Raw genomic sequence first — 22603 nt, forward strand, 5'->3', positions numbered from 1 at the left:
TTATGGAAATGCCCTTAAGCTTATGAAATCTAGGATGACTATTAGGCCATGTTAGGTACCCATGTACATAATCATATGCAATCTCTCATAAAATGGAGAAAGAGGGAAAACCTCATGGGAAAAACCCTCCCCCAAAAAGAGAGATAAATAGGGATGCATGGATGGATGGAGTAATCAAGACCCCCCCATTATGAAATACATCCAGTATATACATAAGAGAATGATGAGAAGAGGAAGAGAGACAGGATAGGCTCACCCCACAAAGAAGAATGTCGAACAGTGACTTCTCTGATGAAGAAGTTGATCCAAGACTACATAATGGTGTTCCTCCCCTTAGGAAGAAACAATTCCAAGGGTACAAATGAGACACTTCTGCTGTGCATGGAAAGAATCCCATGAATAAGTGATGTCTCTAAAACCTGCTCAACGGGCTAAAGAACCTGTCTCAAAGAACTGTCTGTCTCTGTAACTGATGAAGAACTCTTCTGCAACTACTGATCATAAGTATCCACAATCACTTCAACCTTGGAGGATTGATCATGTAGAGAATGAACAAGAGAGTCAGATGGAGCCCTCATGACAATTGAATAAGGTAATTTTGCATCAATAAGAAGAGGCAGATCGTCAATACTATCCCCCAAATCTGTCACTAAACCTATATCTCGAAGACTGGATGTACCCTACTATTCTGAACCTATCACTATGGAAATGTATGCATGTGGACCGAACTGATGTAGTGACCACTCACTAAAATTGTAAATAGAACCCCATGTGTTTGGATCTGTTGAAGCACTATTATCGGTCTCACTATCAGTTTCCACACTGTATGATGTGTAGAGAGGAGTAGAGGACAAACTTGGTGAACTTTCCTCAAAATGAACATCCTTCTCCACAAAGATCTGATGTGTCTCAAGATCTAGAAGTCTATATGCTTTCACACCATCTTCATAACCAATGAAAGTACAAGGCCAAGGTGACAATGCCTTGCAACCCATAGAAGATATATTTACCCATGTAGGAGAACTGAAGACTTTGAAGTGTGTCACAATAGGTTTTCTGCCGCACCATGCCTCGAAAGGAGTTTTTCCATCTAAGGCTGGATGAGGAGAATAATTAAGAATGTGAGTGGCACTTGAGATTGCTTCAACTTCTAATGATGGATCTAGAGACTTGGCTTGTATCATGCAACTTGCCATAGAACTAAGAGTTTGGATCCTCAAAGTTGCAACATCTGTCTTATGTGGATTGAATGTTGGCAGAGTTTGAAGATCAATTCCCTCATGTCTGCAAAAGTATTTTAGTCTTATGTTCACATACATGCTTCCATTGTCCATGTGGAGTATGTTGATGGCTTTCCTAGATTTTTGTTCTACTTGAGTCTTGAAGTCTAGAAGCTTTTCCAACACTTCATTCTTACTGAGAAGAAAATAGACCCAAGTGAACCTTGAAAAGTCATCAACGAAGGTAAGTATGTAGCGACCCTGGTTGAATGCAAAAGGACCTGATAATACCATGTGAACCATCTGTAGAATACCTAGTGCTCTTGAAGACTTCCCTCTTTGTAACTTTCCCTCTAGATGCATATCCACTAAATTTTTTGAACATTCACCCTTAGAAAAGTTGATTTGAGGTAGTTATTTACCATTTTGTTTGTCCAAAATTGCTAAAGATAGTAGAAGTTGAGATGACCATACTGCTCATGCCATAATTGCATTGTTGAATTTAATTGTGATAACAAGGCCTTTGAAGGAGACTTGGGCACAAAATGAGAGAAAGAGTACAACCTCTTGTTATGATTCACTTTCCCCACTGCAACCAAGGAATCATCTTTAAGATTGTGCACCTTTACTGAGTCTGGAAGGAATTTAACTCTATGTCCATCTCTAAGGTGAGTGATTTGGTAGATTGATAGGAGATTAGAACTAAGGTTTGGAACATAGAGAACCTCTTGAAACTCTCCATTTTCCATTTCCATGTTTCCTTTTCCTTCAACTTCCATTTTTCTATCATCTCCCATGAAGATGTATAGTACCTTGGACTACTTCATTGAAGAAAAATCATCCTTTGAAGAACCCATATGATATGAGGCACCTAAGTCAAATATCCATTCCTTTGAAAATTCAAATTTGCCATGAGTGTTTGCCCTTTGCCCTTTGAATCTGAAGAAGACCCTTTCTCCTTGTAAGCATTAGGCAATGTAACATTATGTTTCTTCATGATATTGGTCAACTCATCAATATTTTTAAGATAGCACTCATGCTCTTCATGACCTGATTTCTTGCAATAAGCACACTTCTTCTTCTCCTTAATTTTTTCCCCTTTCTTGATGGAATTTGAGGACTTGCCTTGTTGATTCAATTGTGGTGATGTCTTTTCTACATCCTCAGATTTTTTCTTCCACTTCTTCTTACCCTTTCCTTTATTTGAAGACTGTCCAACTAAATTTTGACAACCCTCATTGTTGGCCACCAATGCTTTAAACTAAGGTGATTTGAGAATCCCCATTTATTTCAACTTCTTTTCTTCAGTATCCAATAGATTAGTATATTCATCAAAAGTGAATTTCTTGTAGGTAGAGCCTAGTGTAGTCTTAGAGGTGTTAAATGAAGATACAAATGTGGAATACTCTAATGGTAGCTTGTTATATATGAGATGGATCAATCTATCATCTTTGATAGAACTCCCACAATCAATAAGCTTTGTCCTTAGTTCATTCACCTTCATGATGAAATCCTGTATTGAGTCATATGACTTAGGATCTAAGGATACAAGCTCATCTTCAATTTTGAACACATCCTCTTTAGACACTTTACCATAAAGGCTTTTGAGGGTATCCCAAGCTTCCTTGGATGTAGAACACTTCTTGATTTGATACATGATCTTATCATCTACCCCCAAACATATATCACCTAGTGCTTTCCTATCCATTGCTACCCAAGCTGAAATATCACTATCTGAAACTTTATCACTTGCTGGTTTAGGAAGAGTACCATCTACATATTGTGAAACTCCATTATGCATTAAGTGACACCACATTTTTATGGACCATGTAGCATAGTTATGAGGAGTTAATTTAGGAAACTTAAAGTTTCCCATAATGTAGAAAATGAAAGAAAAGTGCAGAAAAGAGAGTACACAACACCAAGAACACCCCCCCCTTTTCACTAAATAAAGAACCCCCCCCACCCCCCAAAATAGATGCTTTGGGCACTTTATGAGTAGTGCGATTACAATGAGACACTTGCCAATTTTGGCCTTTGTGGACTTCTAATTTTTCTTGTTACAACCTCTTCATAGATTACAAATCTGGAACTTTACAATGTGCTACAATTCTGAAGCATTACAAAGCAAAGAAAGGCCCTATTGATGAAAATGACACTTTTGTCTACACAATCCTACAATCTAATAGCAAATCTAGAAAGTAGAAAAAAAAATACACTTTCAAAAAAAATAAAACTTATTTTCGACTCCAGATATGCTCGTACAAAGCATTTGAAGTTGCAAAATGTATAATTGTGTAGGCACAGTCACCAAAAAGTGTAATTTTTGAACAATCCTTGCACCAAAATTAGAAAATAGCTACACCAGTAAAACTTTTAGGAAATTCTACCCAATTTCAAAAAAATTGCACCTTATTTGGAGTCTGGATGTCTGAGTTATGGCCTTCCAAAGTCGGACTACAAAAACCAAAATAATCTGGAAAGGGGTTGCATCTATGAATGACAGTGTTAAATTTGATGATCATATAGTCATCGTAGTAGTTCTATTTAGCCCTAGAATGATGGTCAAATGGTCATCAAATTTAGGCTTGCGAACTTGGTGACATCAGCAACTCTTAGCCTAATGATGATGTCAGCAATGATGTGGCAATATGGAATCATACAAAATCATACAATATGTATAAAAAAAACCATGTGGTAGGGTGATGTGGCATCCAGCTATCTATTGACTAGGCTATTACGTGTGGTTGTTGACGTGGCTTGCAGATTGTTGTACTACGTGGTAGAGCTGGATTAGGCCACGAGCCTCTAGATTATGGTTGCAGGATGCTGAAGATTGTAGATGGAAGATAGCAGCGACTACCATGAAAGCAAAAGTTGTGCCAAATTTTTTGAATTCTACTTGTCAAAAAAAATATAGTGTGGTCAGGAAAGCTAAACACGCCCAATGGAAACTGATCATCTAGGATCAAGATTGGATGTCAGAACTGTTGCTTTATGATGGCTGAGTTTTGTTTGTCGATCCTCAATTTTCAACTTTGCAGGCCAATATGTTCTTTGATGCATTGAACTTTGGATTGGATTAATCCCATATTTGTGGGTAAATCCTGTTTATTGCGGCTTAAATGCAACACTCCACTTTGTTTAAATAAAAGGAAACTTTAGCCAAAGTTTTCTATGTCCTTCCCACTGGTACAATGTGCTTGTTGAGTAGTGTAGAGGATTTTCGCAGTACAACTGTGTATTTGGATTTAATCCAAATTTAAAATAATAATGAAGCTGCCCACAGATTACTAATAAGACCCCCGCTAATTAATAAATATAAAATACTTCCACCAAATTACAAAGTCAAGCCAGGGTGTCACTGCCTAGTTCAGCCAAAAAAAATTCTCTACCTAAACTTAATTGGGCAATAAAAAATCAAGAAAATGATCATACCTGAACTACAAATTAGGGCCTCCGAGTTTTGATTTGCAAAAAAAAATTGCCTCACAATCAACTTTCACCCAACATAGGAAAATTTATAGTTGATCTTCATTGAATCAACGCTTTGGATGCAATGGTGAGATCATATCTGGCTCTAGATGCTCTCAATTTCTATGGATCATCCAGATTCAGGTCGAGGTGCTAAAGCATGAAGGATCTCAAACGGCTATGTGTAGAGAATCTCCCTCAGCTCTAATACCATGTAAGAATTTGGCTTAGGCCAAAATTCACCCAAGAACTAAAGAACTCAACACAAGCACACAGTAGACCAAAATAGGTAGAGTATGATCAAAATGATGATATTCATTCAATATGCCAGCTTGAGAGTACACTAGGAGTGCCTGTATATAAAGGCCTTAGGAGAGCTCCTAGAATGCATAGAAGTCAGCATCATGATAAGTCATACAACCACATGCATGTCCACCAAATATGGGTTATCCTCCATTAAGCATGGAATTAAGTGTGATAATGTGAGGATAAGCCTAGAATGGTGTAGCACGCAAATCAGTGGTGTAGACAACATGTGCTAAATGAGGAGTGCAGATAACTATGTTGTCATCATGACAACTCAATGAATGAATCAAAATCCTATGTTGTAGACACCATGTGCATAATTAGAGTTGTGTAACTCATTAGAGTACACAAACTCCGAAGTGTCTCACCTAAATAAACGAATAAAATAATGCAAAATAATTAAATAATGCATTAACCTAAGTAAACTTAAGTAAGTGTAATAAGTAAATACTTATTTACACCAATACTTCTATCTAATGCATGTTGCATTTCAGTCATTTGTGCTATTATGATAGTCTTGGAATCATAGGAGAGTATAATAATTTCTTCATCTAATTCAAGGTCTCCATAGTGAAGTACCCTAGCCACTCTTATTGAGCTCGAGCCTAGTGTTGAGAATTGCAAGGGGGTGGCTTCAGTACTCAAATTCTGAATGGTCTTTGTAGGAGTGTGAGTCTTTGGTAGTTCTACCAATGTCTGAATTGCGGCCTGCTCCTTTTCTTTTGTTGTATCCTCTTTTTCATCTATCCTCCTTTCCTCTGCACTCGGCATCTGATCAGTATCACTTGTTGTACTTGGTGGAGGTTGTTGTGGAAGCATCATAACTTTAGTCCTAGTAGTTTTGTATGTGAAAGGTGGTACGCTTGATTTCACCTTTTCCTTTTGTGGTGCAGCTACTACCTTTTGTAACTCATCAACACTCACCAATACATGGCTTGTGCATAACTATACCTGTAAAGTAGATTGGTGAAGGATCTTGGAGAGATTGTCTATAGTAAGGGGATTGATGTTTTGAGCTAAATTTTTAGGAACATCCTTGATGATTATTATCTCTGCAGGTGTAGTGGTTGTATGAGGAGGGCCAGGAGGTGGCATTTGTGTGTCTTGCACACTATGTTCATCTTCTTGCTGCTATTTAGCTATTGCCATTTCTTCTCCCTTAGCTAATTCCTCTTCTTCTTTCTTCTTATTCTCTTCCTCTCCTTTTTCTTCCTCATCTTTCTTTTCTTCTTCTTTCTTCTCTGTTTCCTTTGCCTCTACCTCTCCTTTATGTTCTTCTACTTTATTTTCCTCTACCTTCTCTTTGGCACTAGTTTTTGCCTTATTTGCTTCCTCTACCTTATCATCAATAATCTTCTAAATTGTTTTCCACTATTGTGTGGATTTATTCACAACATCCTCAACCTTGTTTTGAAGGATGCAAAAGGCTTTATACTTGGGTGCAAACTTGCCACTATGTTTCTTGTTTTCCTTTGTTATTTAAGCCTTTGTCATGTCAGGCTTCACTTGAGCCAGGGTAGATTCTCTAATCTCCCTTTCCATCTTTAGACAATAATGCCACTTATTCTCAATTATTTCATATAGTTCCTTTGGCATAGTATTGTCAAGCTCTAGAGGTGTGTTTTTAAATTCTACCAACATGGCATACATAGATTCCCTACTTTATTCTGCTATTTCCTATTGAGCTTATTGAAATTAAGATAATTTAAATCATCCAAATCTACATTTTTAATCTTATTACAATTTTTGTCAATTGCAAATTTTGGAGGATGACTTACCACTTTAAATTGGTTGATATCCTTTGATTATATTCGCTTTTCATTATCTATATTTGGCTGTGCCACATACCTTCTTCTCTTCTTGGGCTCTTCATCAAGCTATACAATGGCTTTCTTCTTCTCTTTTGATGCCTCTTTAGCCTTTTGAGTAGATGCTCTTGTAGTGGCCCTTGTTGCTAGAGCTAGTTTGGTTTGAGCTGGTTTCGTAACCTTTTTAGGCATGGGTTGAGCTATAGGCTAAGTTTTTGCCTTCCTTTTCTTTTGCTTGATTGGTGTAGGTGCTTCCTCAGCTTCTTCTCCATTGGCACCTTCCTCCTTGTCTTCTCCTAAGCCCTGTATCAACTCTTCTAGGCCTTTCCCTTGCTCTCCTTCTTCTTCATTTTCTCCTTTTACTTATTCTTCTTCTTCTTCTTCACCTGCTTCTCCTTCAATGCTTGCTCCAAATGTCTAATTTATCTTCTTTACCATTTTATCTTTCTTCTTAATAATAGAAGTTGTTTTCAATTCAGTCACAACTTTGGACTTGAAAATATCATATGTCCCAAAGTGAGGAGCTACCTTATCTATTTATTTTGCAAGCAATGTTGTGATTGATGTTGGGGCTTCATCTACATCAAGTTCATATCGTAATGGCCTTAGCCATCTTACTCTTGGTATTATTGCTTGGATGTAGGTGTAGTCAATGTCAACCAAGAAGCATATATCATTAACATGTTGTTCTACTAATAAGAGTGGTATTCTCATTCTCTGCTTCATGGACTTCTTAAAGTCTTCAAAGTAACTAGTCATCTCAGCCTCAAAATTATCTCCCATTTGATCAATGAACTCATTAATTTGGGTGACTGCAATCTTGTTCGAATTCCAATTTACCTTCCCAATTGAAGGGAATTATTCCATCACAAAAAAAAGTATATAGACTAATATTGATCCAAATTTGCATTGTGCTCCCTTGGATCTTTTTATAGCTCTCAAATTTTCATTAATTTGCTAAAGCATTAGCTCTGCCAGATCATAGGTATGATCTTTCTTCACCAACTTGTAAGCTACATCAATAGCTATATGGGATACATTTTTTAGTCTATTAGATTGGTAGAATTTGTGTGAAATTATTCTCATAGCAAAGTCAAGTAGGGGTTCAGTTACAGTGTCTATGGGCATTCCCCTATTGTTCCATTTTGCACCTGTATTCTTCTCAATAACCTCCTTTCTGTCGCTTCTCAAGTCTTTGGTCGATCTAGGGTTGGGAGTCATGTAGCCCTATGCATTGTTCTTTTTTTAATCTTAATGGGTCCTATCTCTAGCCATAGACATCCATCATGAATTTGACTCAAAACAATGCAAATCCATTCTGTCTTAAACACCGTAGGAAAAACTAGGGTTTTGGTCAGACCCTTCTTCTCAACAATTTGGAACTCATCCTTCAATATCCCATTGTCACACAACTTATCATAGGCATGGAATATTTCTAGATCACCTATGGCACCAATTTTGCAGTTATAGCACTTTCTTACATCTTGAACCATGACAACCTTAGGTGGAATGATGGATAATGCACCAGCTAGGTTGTTTCTATAGGAAACTTTGGGGATTGGCCTAAATTTGGGCTGCTTGACTTCTTTGCTAACTAACTGGATCTCATGATCTTCCTTTGCTTTGGGGTTTCTTGAGCTAGAGGCCATTTTACCAAACTAGGGTTTTAAATTTATTAAAACTTTAACTCTGCACAATTCGGCACTTGATAATTACCTTTGAATAGATGAATTCATGTTGATTTGCTATTGAAATCTATACAAATGGCTGTTAGGTTGTTTCTCGATCACTTCTTTTCTCTTTTCATCTTTTCTTTGTGTTTGAATGGCATAAAAATGAATGAAAATCAACCTTATACCTATCAAAGACCTAGCATTTAATGCTTCATGCATACAGCTGTAAACTTGGCACTTGAAGGATTCAACATGACTCGACTCCCATTGTATTCCATTTACTTAGCTTCTACTAGACTTCTACTTCACTCAAATTCAACTATCAGCTTGGTATCCATTGGAGCTTTACTCAGAATCCAAGTGTAACTCGGCAGCTTCTTCAAAATTTTGACTTGGCATCTTTGCTTATGCAAATTTCCTCCTTGCAGTACTTCTTTGTCCTTGGAATTGATGTATGATTTGACTTTGTATATCAGTCCCATGCATCTTTCTTTTACTTAGTTGCATGAAGTGTGATCACTTGACCTCTTGGGTGAAGTGATCTCTCTATTTGATGTGCTAAAATCACTTTTCTTTTTCCAAGTCTTGTTCATTTGCCTTCTTATTTGTTCAACATCAACCTTCTCTTTTCCTTTGTTGACTTCTATCTTGGGTGTTTTTGACTTTGTTGTTCAATTCCTATTGATATGTCCAGTCTTCAAGCAACTGAAACATGTAGTCTGAGTTAACCATCTACTATAACTTCCTTTAAAATGTGTCCTTATACAATTTTTAGGAATGTGACCATACTCTTAACAATAGTGATAGCTATACCTAGTATTGTAATCCCAATTGTAGTGATGACACCATGGTTGTTTCCTCTTGCAGGCTAATTAGGTGTCCATATAGGCTTTGATTTGCATTCAAATGCTCTATGTCCATATTTTTTGCAATTGTAGCAGTGACCTTCAAATATTGGTGTCCTCATGGTCTTGGTTCTACATTCATGTGCTTGATGTCCTTGCTTTTTGCACTTGTGACAAAAGCTTGCATTTGTTGGCTTATCATGTTGATGATTGTTCTTGCTCCTGCACACATTAGAGGTATGTCCCTTTTTACCACAGAAATGACAAGTAGGTTTAGTGTTCTTACCTTTGTTACTCCTTTCTTCTATAGTTTTGGATGATTCTCCGTGTTCAATGCTGGTGTAACCAAGTCTTGAAGTATCATTACTAGCCCTTGGTGCTTTCAATAGTTGCTCAAAATACTTGATAGCCTCATTGGGTTTGTTGTAGCTTTCTGCTATCTCTTTTTCTCTTTTCAATTCATTTTGCAATTTCTCATTCTACATCTTTAGAGTGGAAATCTTAATGTCTTTCATGTTTAGCTCATGATGAGCATTCATCATCTGACTTAAGGTGTCTAGTTGCATGTTTGAAATTTTTTCAAACTCAATTTTCTTCTCCTCCAGTCTATTGGTAAGATTTCTCTTGTCATCTTCTACCATGGCCTTGTCTTCAATGGCTCTCTTATTTTGTTCAGTCACTTCATAGAGCATTATGGCTTGTGATTCTTGTTCAAGCTTGAGTGATCTGATTTCTTCAGCTTGTGCTCTATTTTTCTCCACTAGTTCTACTATTGTTGCATCAAATTCTTTGGAATCTCCATTAAAAAACACTTGTGTGGTACCAATCTCCTTGTAGTGTATTGCATTCTCAGCTATGGCCATCTCCTTCCTTCTTTTTAAGGACTTTCTCAATTCTTCTTTGGCTTCTTCCACTTTGTGTAGAGCTAGGTGCACATCAATCACCTGATTGTCTATGATCTTCCCAAGTTTGAAGACTTCCATCTTCAGATCTTTTCTCTAAGCTATTAGGCTTCTCCTTGTGAGAACCTGGGCTTTGATACCTATTGTTGGAATGCTCAAAAAATGGGAAGAGTACTTCTAAGAGGGGGGGTGAATCAGAAGTATCACACTTTTGACCTTTTCTAATCCTTAAAAATAATTAATCTAAAAGTAAACTACATGCATGTAAACATATAAATGAACATGAAGTAAACATGTGAAATAACACATAAAACCAAATTTTGGTAACCCAAAAACCCTCCAAGAATAAGAAGTTAAAACTGGGGTGGGGATGATACCCACAAAAATTACTACAGCAATAAATGTTTGACCCACTTCTAATGGTTTGCCCTGTGAAAGGCCTACCCTATTAAAGGCTTTACAATGTGTCAATAGTGACTTGATTAGAGGATTTACAAACACTTTACATGAAGTGTCACCCTATTAAAGGATTTACAATAGGTTGTTAAACCCACCTAATACAAATAGGATTTTCAATCACCTTCTCCAAAGGTTCTCCTACCTAGCTGTTAAGCTAACATATCAATATAGGATTTCCAACTTCTAATACAATGGCAAGAAAGTATTAGAACAATGAACCTGATAGTATGCAATCTGTAATTGCTAAATTGAGGCACTTGATCTGCTCTCTCTGATCTTGATCCTCTGTGATCTGATCGTGTCCCTTGTATTTTATATTGTGCTAATCAACTAGATGTATAATCATTTCTCTGTTCCTCTAAGTCTTACTTAATTCACACTAAATTTTTCTATAATCTCCCCATACACTTTTCTCATCTGCATATCTAGTGGATTTTTTGATCTCCTTTTAAATATTGTGAGGACTTAGGGTTAGGTATGGATCTACGATCCATATTGAATCTTAAATTCTTGCTCATACCTTGCATTTTTCTCATTGATTGCATGCGTTCTCCATTTTTTCTGATTGGCTGCATGCTGATCACATAGGAAATGTAAAAGATTCGATCTTATCCTTTTTCTCCTTCGAAATCCTTCTATATTGGCTCCAAAAATGGTTTGCATCTGAGTTTGTGAGGGCACAAACTCATATGTTGATTCTATGTTACTTGGCACATACTGGACTACTAGTGCTTGGCACATATACTATCCTAGATTGTTCGGCACCTATCACACTCTGTCTTGCTCGACACATATATGATTTTGGTTCACTCGGCATATGAAGTATTCTAGCTTGCTCGGCATCAACTATGACTTGACACCTATATATTATGCAACACTTATATACTGCTTAGCACCTAAAGTCACTTGGCACCTGTTGGAATTCTGACTCAGCACACATAGTGTACTCGGCTTCAATATAGAAAGTGGTTAAGTGTATTGACACTCAAATGTCAAAACCATCTCAGGACTAACACAATTCATCATAATTCTTTAGTGATTCATGTACATCTAATGCAGGTACATCCAAGAATGTCCTCATTGCCTCCTACATAAAATGAATCCAATATTGCAAAATTCCCCCTAAAAAATAATAGTTCAAGTGAAATAAACACATGAAAAATGAGAGAGAAAAAGAAGAATATACTTACCAATAATTGTTTTCATCGCATTTGTGGCAATAATACATGTTGAGTGAGTTTTATTGTTTTTCTGTTCTGCCAAGATCTCTTTATTTATATACATAAATACATACATAAACACATACATGTGTGTGTGTGTGTGTGTGTGTGTATATACATATACATATGTACATACATACATATACAGAGATCACAAGGGCACGACAACGAGATGTAGAGATCACAAGGGCACGACAAGGAAATGTAGAAATCATAAGGGCACATACATATATTACATATATATGCATACATACATACATATATACATACATACATGCATGCATGCATACATACATGTATATATACAGAGAAATCTTTTTTAAGGTGCTAAGTGACTTACCTCAAGATCCTCCACAAAAATAATGTAGACCAAGAAAATGGGTAGAGTTCGCAAGAAATTTTACAAAAACATTTCATAGCAGATATTTTTAGAAAGAAACAAGTCATAACCTAGTTAAATGGGTCTAGTTTTTTATTAGCTAGGTTGATTAAAAATTCCTATATAATTGTCATCATATTAGGTACAATAAACCGAATGTGATGCAAAGATTACAAGGGCATGGCAATGAGATGCAGAGACCACAAGGGCACAACAATGAAACACAAAAATCACAAGGGCACGACAAAAAAATCCTAGATCTCCACTAATACATACATACATATGTACATGCATGCATGCATGCATAGTCATGTACGTATGTATATAGAGGGATCTTTTTAAAGGTTCTTATTACATCTTAGCACAATAGAAAAATTGATCCAGTTGCTTACATATTCCAGAATCCAAACAATAAAACAATAAAACTCACTCAACCCATGCTAAGTGACTCACCTCAAAATCTTCCACACAAATAATGTGGAGTTAATGGGAAATATGTGTGTGTGTGTGTGTGTGTATTTAGTAGAAATATAATGCCCATTAACAATGACATTAACTCTACCCATTTTTCCTGGTCTACATACATACATACATACATACATATATATAAACACATCTACACATACATACATACATCTATACATACATACATACATACATATACACATACATACATACATTTGCATCTTGTGCATGGTTTAGAGGTAATGTCATTGTGGCAGAGGCTTCTACAAGGGAATGAACCTTGTGATTATGGCATTTACACAAAACAATGGGGAATGATTGATGTCATGTTTTCTTTTCTTTTTTTCTTTTTTTACGCAATCCTTCATATGGCCTATATTAATTTATGTATTTCTCTACATATTCTTTGCCATTGCAGCAACAGTAGTATATACTTGGGATCCTTGCATGGAGAGTGTGTCAATACATGCATGGTTAAATCCTTGTCTTCCATTTTTGGGCTAGCATATGGAGCCTTTATATCAAACAATACTTTATAAATTGGGGAATGCACTTCATGCTTGGCATTTAAGTGATGCATCTAAATATACAATTTTATCACCTTGGAAAATTGTATTTGATCCTGCTAGCTGGGAATAGTTGATTGTTCATTTTATTGTACCTAATATGATGACATTTCTACAAGAATTTGTAATCAACCCAGCTAATCAGAAAGTAGACCCATTTAACTGGGTTATGGCTTGTATATATACATACATACATACATACATACATACATATACATAAATAAGAGTAATATGTGTAGTGCATCTAAATTTGCTTTGTCATTTCTTATAAGAGTGTTTCAAGGTTGGGAACTACTTCAACATCCTTTGCATGGTTTAGAGGTAATGCCATTATGATAGAGGCTTCTACAAAGGAATGTTATGGTATTTACACAGAAGTAGAACTTGCTTTATCAACTCCTTACACTCAACTCTTTATTGAAGTTATTCTTCTAGTAGTGAGAATAGTTGCTACAAATTCCTAGGAGCCAAGGGACCCTAAAACTATTTTATATTTTCTAGAGATGTGTGAGGAGTTTTCATAATATTTTGGATCATATAGTGATTCCCAAATTAACAATAGGAGTAGATACTTGGGATCCTTGTAGGGAGAGCATGCTAATACATGCATGGTTACATCCTTGGCTTCTATTGTTGGGCCAACGTATGGAGCCTTTATATCAAACCATTCATTATAAATTAGGGAATGTGCTTCATGCCTAGCATTCAAGTGATGCATCTACATATGCAATTTTATCAACTTAGAAAATTGTATTTGATCTTGCTAGCTAGGAATAGTTGATTGTTCATTTTATTGTACCTAATTTGATGATAACTTTACAAAAAATTGTAATCAATCTAGCTAATCAACAAGTAGACCCATTTAACTGGGTTATGGCTTGTATACATGCATGCATACATACATACATACATAAATACATACATGCACAAAAATATACATGCATTCATACATACATACATACACAAAAATATACATGCATACATACATACATACATATACATAAATAATAGTAATATATGTATTGCATCTGCATTTGCTTTGCCATTTCTTATAAGAGTGTTTCAAGGTTGGAAACCACTTCAACATCCTTTGCATGGTTTAGAGGTAATGTCATTTTGGCATAGGCTTCTGCAAGGGAATGAGCCTCGTGAGTTAACATATAATATATTAAAATAGTTAAGTTCTACCTAACTATGTCCAAGGCATCTACACACTAGAGGCATACTCTACCTACCAGGCTACCTACATGCCCATATTCATGAGATCAAGACCTTTGAACTACTCACTCTAATCATTATGTATTTTTGGTTTCTAATTGTTTTGATGTATTTTTATTCTTGTTTTGATGTATTTTTATTATCACCTAATATAACTCTTCGCCATCATACACTCACTCGGGCGAATCAGGTGCTTTTCTATAATTAAAAAACTGTAATACCCTAGTACAACCTTTGTGGTGTAGTTTATAGTTAATATAAGGTTAACCTATATACATCCTAACTCACTCCTTATATAGTTACGTTTAAAAGCTTGTGACAATAATCAATGGGTCTAAATAGACCAATCAAGTTAATTTTGAAACATAGAGTTTAGCATTCTATTTTCAAGAGTCGGGTAGAGTAGGTTGCATCTACTAAAATGTCTTATAATAAACCAAAAGTATGGATTATTCATTCTATAAGGGGACCCTTTATTCAAATGTAAAACTAGTTGAGAGTATAACTTCAGTGAAGAGTTGAGTGTAAGGAGTTACTATCCTGAACCTATGCTACAAATTCTTGGGAGCCAAGGGACCTTAAACCTTTGCTACATTTTTTGGAGACATGGGAGAAGTTACTACTGGTTTCAGTACTTCATAACATTTTGGATCATATAGTGATGCCCAAATTAATAGCAATAGTAGATACTTGGAATCCTTGCAAGGAAAGTGTACCAATACATGCATGGTTACATCATTGGTTTCCATTGTTGGGATGCACATATGATGATCTTCAGGTTTATGGATTTGGCACTCTTGGTATCTCTCTAGATTATGTAAAACAACAAGTGCTTGGATAATTTGGAGATAGATGGGTGATTGCATCATTGGAGCAGCTAGTTGAGATGCATTGTAATCGAACTGGAGGAAATCATTGATAAACCAAACATATAATAAAGAGGAAACTTGAAAACTTGAATGTTGAAATGCTAAAATGAAAGTTATCAAGGATCAAACACCTATGCGAGAGTTACAACACAATGTGAAGTTTATTTTAGATATAAACAAAAAGAAAAAGAAAGCACGACATAAATCATTCCTCATTTGTTTCTATTGTGGAGAGCTGTGCACGAAAGAGGGTGGAGAGCTCTGAGCTCAAAATGTTGGTGGAGATTTCATTTTTGTGCCCTTGTAATTGCTATTTTTCTAATGTGCCCTTGTGATCTCTGCATTCCATTGTCATGCCCTTGGTGGAGATCAATGGAGATCTACTATTTCATTTATCTGCCCTTGTGATCACTGCATTTCATTTTCATGCCCTTGTGATTCTATATTTCATTGTCATGTCCTTGTGATCTATGTGCCCTTGCTCTATGATTTCATTGTTGTGTCATGGCATTGTGATCTTTGTGCCCTTTGCACTACAACATTTGGGGTAAAATTACGATGGCAGTGTAATTTGTGGTGATTTTCATGTTTGTTTTTGGCAATTTGTGGTGTAATTTGGGCCCAAATGTAGTAGTGCTTGCTCTGAAATTTTCTTCAAGGGGAGAATAGTTACCTATGTAAATATTATTTTCTTTTCCTTCTAAACATGTATCTCTTTATATTTCCCCCAACAAGTGATTAGAGAAGCTTCTCTTTATGTATATGTATGTGTATATATACATACACACACATATGTGTGTGTGTGTCTCTGTGTAAGTATGTATGCAAGTATATACGTATATACATACATATATATATATATATATATATATATATATGTATATATATATATATATATATATATATATATATATATACACATATGTATATACATACATACATACATACATATACAAAGATCATAAGGGCATGGCAATGACATGTAGAGATCAAGATGGTACGACAATGAAATGCAGAGATCTAGAGATACATATATACATACATACATACATACATATATACCTAAATACATACATACATCTTCATATGCAATTTTATCGCCTTGGAAAACTGTATTTGATCTTTACTCAATCACCAAGAGATAATTAAGCCAGGAGGCTTTCTACAATGGAAGCATTCATTAATGTAAACTTTTTAGCATTTAAAAAAAATTGACAGTCATTTCAGCGTCATGTATATTAAAATGGCAAATAAATCATATTAATAATACTAAACAACAACATAATTCAATTTAATTAATTTTGTAACTAAAACATGAAATAGCCATTTTTATCTTTGTTGTCAGCTATTATTGCGTTCCTAATTACAAAAAGGTGATCCAAATAATCATATTGAATATTTGAAATATTTCATAATGAAGATGTTATTAGAAAGAAAGAATCATAGTTGAAATATATTTAATAATAATACACCTATTACAATTCAACTCTTATTTTATAATATTTATGGAGGAAAAATAAACTAAGGAAGCTTTGTTGAATTCAAAATTACTGAGTCTACATTTGCATGGACGGTTATAAGCTAGGTAGTTGGGTGTGAAAGAAATTGAAGCACCTCCACAATGGTAATTAAAGGGACAAATGTATGAAGACTCAACAACCTACTTGACTTATTTTATTATATATTTCAAGCAAAATTTAGAAGCATAAATGTAGACATGGTAATGAAATCACATACCATAAATCTTGACCAGGCTTTCTATGTAATTTCTTTTTTAATTTGAATCATCCATGCATATGAAAATCCCTCTAAAAAAGGTAATGATTGTCTTTGTGATGTTTAACTTATGTTGAAGATTTTCTTTGATTTTATGCCCAATATGAGTATTTTAGAGTTTCATTGAAATAGATTGTTTACAGAAAGCATGTTAGTTTTTCATCATGGTACTTTGAGAGACAAAAACTTCATGTGTATAATGATAGTGAAGGATTTTTAAAGCATATTGCCATTTATTTTCATTCTGTAGTTTATTCTATGTATCTAGCTCTATCTCTTTTCCCTTTTTGACTTACTTTTGATTGAAATATGAATGCATATGCCCTTGTAGGTAGAATGGAAGTAGTGAGAATGTTCCTAGCTTATGCAGCACATACAAAATTTGAAGTGTCAGATGGATGTCAAATCAACCTCCCTAAATGAAGAACTTAAAGAAAGAGGTATACATTGTGCAGCTTGAAGGTTTCCCTCTAATAGAAGAAAAAGATATGGTATGCAGATTGAAGAAAGCTCTATATGGTCTAAAGCAAGCACCTAGAACATAGTATGCAAGGTTGGACAATATTTGGAAAAACTTGGATTTGCTAAAGGTACGATAGATAGTAACTTGTATCTGAAAGAAATAGAGAATAGTTTGTTGATATTACTAATATTTGGAGGTAGTGATCAAGCAAGTGATAAGTTTGTTGAAGAAATGAAGAATGATATTGAAATGAGCATGATAGGAGTAATGAGTTTTTTCCTAGGTTTGCAAATTGTACAGAACAGTGATGGAATTCTTATTTCACAAGTGAAGTATTTGAAGGACTTGTTGAAGAGATTTGGCTTGGAAATTTGTAAGCATGTTGGTACAAAAATGATAATTGGTCACAAGTTATCTAACAAAGATGAGACATCTACAACTGAGTAGAAGAAGTATAGATCCATGATTGGAGGTTTGCAATATCTAACTCACACCAGACCAGATATAATGAATGCACTTGGGACTATAGCTATATTTCAAGTTTATCCTAAGGAGTATCATTATGCATCAATAAAATTGATATTCATATATTTGAAGCAAACATTTGATTATGGAATATGGTATGATAGATCAAGTAATTTCACTCTATGTACTTATACTGATGGAGATTGGGTGGGCAGTATCGATGACAAAAAGAGCACTAGTGGTGGAGCATTATTTCTTAGAGGAAGATTGGTTTCCTAGCTGAGCAAGAAACAAGATTGTATTTCACAGAGTACAACTCAAGCAAAGTATGCAGTAGTAGTAAATAATTATAATCAAGTTATGTAGCTGAAGAAAATACTGAAGGACATTGGGATAGAATTTTCAGAATCTGTTATCATATATTGTGATAACACAAGTATAGTAAGTATGCCTAAGCATTCTATATTGTATTCTAAGACTAAACATATATCTATTTAGTATCATGTCTTGAGAGAGAAGGTAACAAAAAAGGAGATCAAATTGGAATAAGTAAGTACTAAAGATCAGACGCAGATTTCTTTATGAAGCCCTTACCTAAAGATACATTTGAGTACTTGAAAAATATGCTTAGGGTTATACCCCTACCTACTTCTAAGTAGATGATACAAAGATTGCATCAGTCCAATGGTACGAGCACTATTGTTTGACTGGACTGAATGTTGATGCTTCCTATATGTGGGAGTATTTTTGATGAGTAGAGTCATTGAGGACTCTTGGCATTTGGTATTGAATAGTTTCTTTGGATACTTGAGCTGGTTGAAGACTTGAAGTAGTAAATTGACATAATGAGTCATTTATCATTGATGTCAATAAGGGAGAGAATGCATGAAAAACATCGCCTAAGTATGTATGGGGAAGAGATGATTATTAGAGAGATTTAGAAAGATTTGTGTAAAAGATAAGGAATATCTTTATGGAGGAGATATGCAGCATGAAGAGTTATTAATTCCAAAGGGAAAGATAAGAGTACCATTGAATGGAGAAGAAGCTAAGAAGTTTCTTAGTGAACAACTCATGATGTCGATCTAGAAGATTCAAAATATAGTGTTCCAAAGGATTTTAGATTTGATTGATGGAGAGGATTCGAAAAGATGAGAACAATAGCAACAACAAAATAGTATTGTATGGTATTCTTGGAACATAGATGTTTTCCATCTATGTTGTCATCAATGCCAAAGGGGGAGATTGTTACCCTAAATGTTGATTGTATTCCTTTAGAGGAGTATCCTAAGCATTGGTCAGCATGTAGCAGTATTGACATGTTGCATTCATGATTGTGTTTGTCATTGATATAGCAGTAAGTTTGTGAAGACTGACAGAGTAGCAAATAGATATCAAGGTCGTACGAAAAGATGTTTAATGTTCTAGTGATGTGTGAGTAAGGAAATTTTCTACACTATGCCTTGATGATCAGGTTAAATTCGTGTAACATAAGTCGAAGTCATGCAGAAATTGTAAGTGATTCATAAAGAGAAATATAGAGATAGAGTAATTGTTAAGTAGTTTTTGATGATTTCATTATATCTTCTAACAGAGATATAATATAGAGATGTTTACATAGATAGTAATAGAAGATAGTCTGATGGTGACATTAGAAGGTACGCAAGTCTCAGTGTCACACGTGTGAGAATTTGTATAGATTGTGACCTGATAGTGTTATTTTTATTATTAATTATATTATTATAATTAATTGGGAAAGCCTCAAGGCTGACTCAAGGAATTATTTTGAAGATACAGTATAAAGGAAAGATGTTTTCCTTGTTTGTAAAAAAAGTGTGATCAATGTATTGAATGTTAAGTAATCAAGGAAATGTGAAAAGAAGCAGAGTGTTTAATGTACACATCTAAGCAATCCAAGGGATTATTGGATGTGAAGTTTGTGATCTAGTATTGAGATTAGAAGGAGCAGAGGTCTAATTGATAGGACAAAGAAAGAGGAAGGAGTAGTACAGTAAAATTCTATTATTCTAAAAGGAATAATACATAGATCATTTAGACAGTGGGTTCATTGATCTTGCCCCTGAAGTTGTTTTGATAGTGGGTCCATCTATCTTCTATAACTCCTAGCAAGGTTGGAATCTCTTAACAAGGATTCAAAGTATCTTAACAAGGATTGATGTTTACTGAATATTTTCATAGACTCCTAACAGGGTCCATCCTCTAACATGGAATATTTATATCAGTACATCATCTTGTGGGTATCATCCCCACCATGGTTTTCCCTCTGATCAAGGGTTTCCCTAGTTAACATGTCTGGTGTTATAATGCATGAGTATCTTGTTGTGGTTTCTGATTATATTGCTCATATGATTAAGATTTAATAAGGTTGATAATTATGATAATAGTTGGATAACTAGTTCACCCCCCCAAGTTATATTAGTGTAGTATATATTCCAACAAGCACATCCTGCTTTTTCAACCTAGCTCACTTCAACCTTCTAAATGTTGCACAAGTCCACATGCATCTTTCATTCAAAGCCCACTTCAGATTCCTTTTCGGCATTCAAATCAACTCTGATAAACAATAGGTTATAACACACAAGTGAAGATCAATCTTCCTCTAGATGTCCCTCATTTGTGCATTTTTGTCAATTTCTACAACTTTCCATCTTGTTCTTGTTCATTTATCCTAAAAATTACCAATTATTTCTTTAAAAACTCAAAAAAATACCAAAAACATCCAAAATAGGTTCAAAAATACTAAAAAAATCAAAATCTCAACAAAGATACCAAAAAAAAAAAAAACTCTAAAACATACCCAAAAAAAATTTATACACTTTGCTACCCTTTTGTCTACAGTAAAAATGTTTATTTTTTAATTTATCATGGGGGCAATGGTACAATTACAAGCAACACAAAACCCTATCAAGATGCTCATTACAACCTTTCTCATGGAGGTGGCATGGTGGGATTCTTAACTAGAGGCATTTCCTTGAGTGTCATCTCAGAAGATGAAGCTCTTGGCATCAATCTCTATCACACCCAAATAGCATCCATTCATATCACAAACTTCCCAGTATGTAGTTGAACATTCAATAACTGAGTAAATTGTTTGTCCAAAAATTGGGTCTCTTGTCTCTGGTCCAACGGGATTGACTAATAATTTAGTCCCATATAATATGTGACTTTCTGATACACTTTCATAGTCCTTTGCATATTCATGAACACATTATCCACCAATTATTTATACTTAGTGTAGTAATTGCATGTTGGGCCACATCACTCTCCTATTACATCTATTCAAACACCATCTTCTAATGCTCCACATCAGCTTTAGTCTCACCAATCCAATGTTGATATTGCCTTACCTTTGCCTCACTCGCCGCCAATCTCTCTTGTAGCTACAATGACACCATTTTCATTTTTGACACCGTGTCTTTAAAAGACTTTAACTACACTTGCAATAACACCAGCTCATTCTATGCGCTCTCCAAACCTGCTTGTGCCATCCTCAGAGTATTTGACAATCTCTATGTCTATGCTTGCTCGGCCCAAACCGCCACCTCATTTACTTCTGCTCGTGATCTTTCCGCCTGCAACTTAGCTTCCAAAGCTTGCACCCAATCTCATTCTTTTTTCAACACCACTTTGAGGTGTATGCATTTTTTTTGTGGCCCATCATCACATGCTTAATCAATCAAGCCCAGAAAAAATGTGACTTCTTGTTTCACATTCTCCACCCAGACTCTCTCTGCAACCATTACTTTTTGCAGTTCCTCCACTTCATTTTCTGATTGTGATGCACCCTCAGGCTTTGTCATCCCCAATAATTCTATCTCCTTACTCGTTGACTCCTATATCAAGATCTCAAGGCTAATCAACTAACTTTTTGCACTAGTCACCTCACCCTTATTGATATCCTTAGTCATATGTTGTACTTTTCCTACGATATTTCCAAGAGATTCCATCTCCCCCACACCTGTGGATAATTCTTGAGCACTTTTTTCCACCCCTAGTCGGCTACCTTCCAACTGCATCATGGGATTAACATCCAACTCCTCCTAAAATGCATGATGTTTTTCACATTAACAAATTCGACAAGGGATATTCTTCTACCCTAACTTTTGAACCCCTACGATGCACCTATGTAGTCTCCATCCAACTTGACTCACCATTCTCACAGCTTGATGCTTGGAGCTCAGGCTAATATACCAATTCACTTGATATTTGATAGGAACTCTTTTCCCTCTGCCCTTGCCTCACCCATCCTCCATGAATGTCATCCCCCATCTTTGCCTCCTCTTGTGACTAGTTTGGTGAGTTCACCATGCTAAAAACCTTTCACTCACTTCACCTTTCCAATGATTGAATCTACCACAGTTGAGATAATTATTCATTCATATTGCTTCATTTCACATGCTTATGCTCATCTATTTATGGAAATCACTAAATGGGAATTACACCTTTTTGCCTTGCCACGCATTCACTCTAGACA

At 35.4% G+C, this 22603-nt stretch overlaps 1 pseudogene; it reads right to left on the reverse strand.

The window, feature by feature from the left end:
* Positions 1-22398, reverse strand: part of LOC149565081 (protein CTR9 homolog) — a 172429-nt pseudogene extending 150031 nt beyond the window's left edge.
* Between the last annotated feature and the right edge of the window lie 205 nt (positions 22399-22603).

This window comes from Cupressus sempervirens, chromosome 3 (assembly GCF_028749045.1).
Source record: "Cupressus sempervirens isolate cs-2001-9-10 chromosome 3, ASM2874904v1, whole genome shotgun sequence".
Classification (NCBI taxonomy): Eukaryota; Viridiplantae; Streptophyta; class Pinopsida; order Cupressales; family Cupressaceae; genus Cupressus; species Cupressus sempervirens.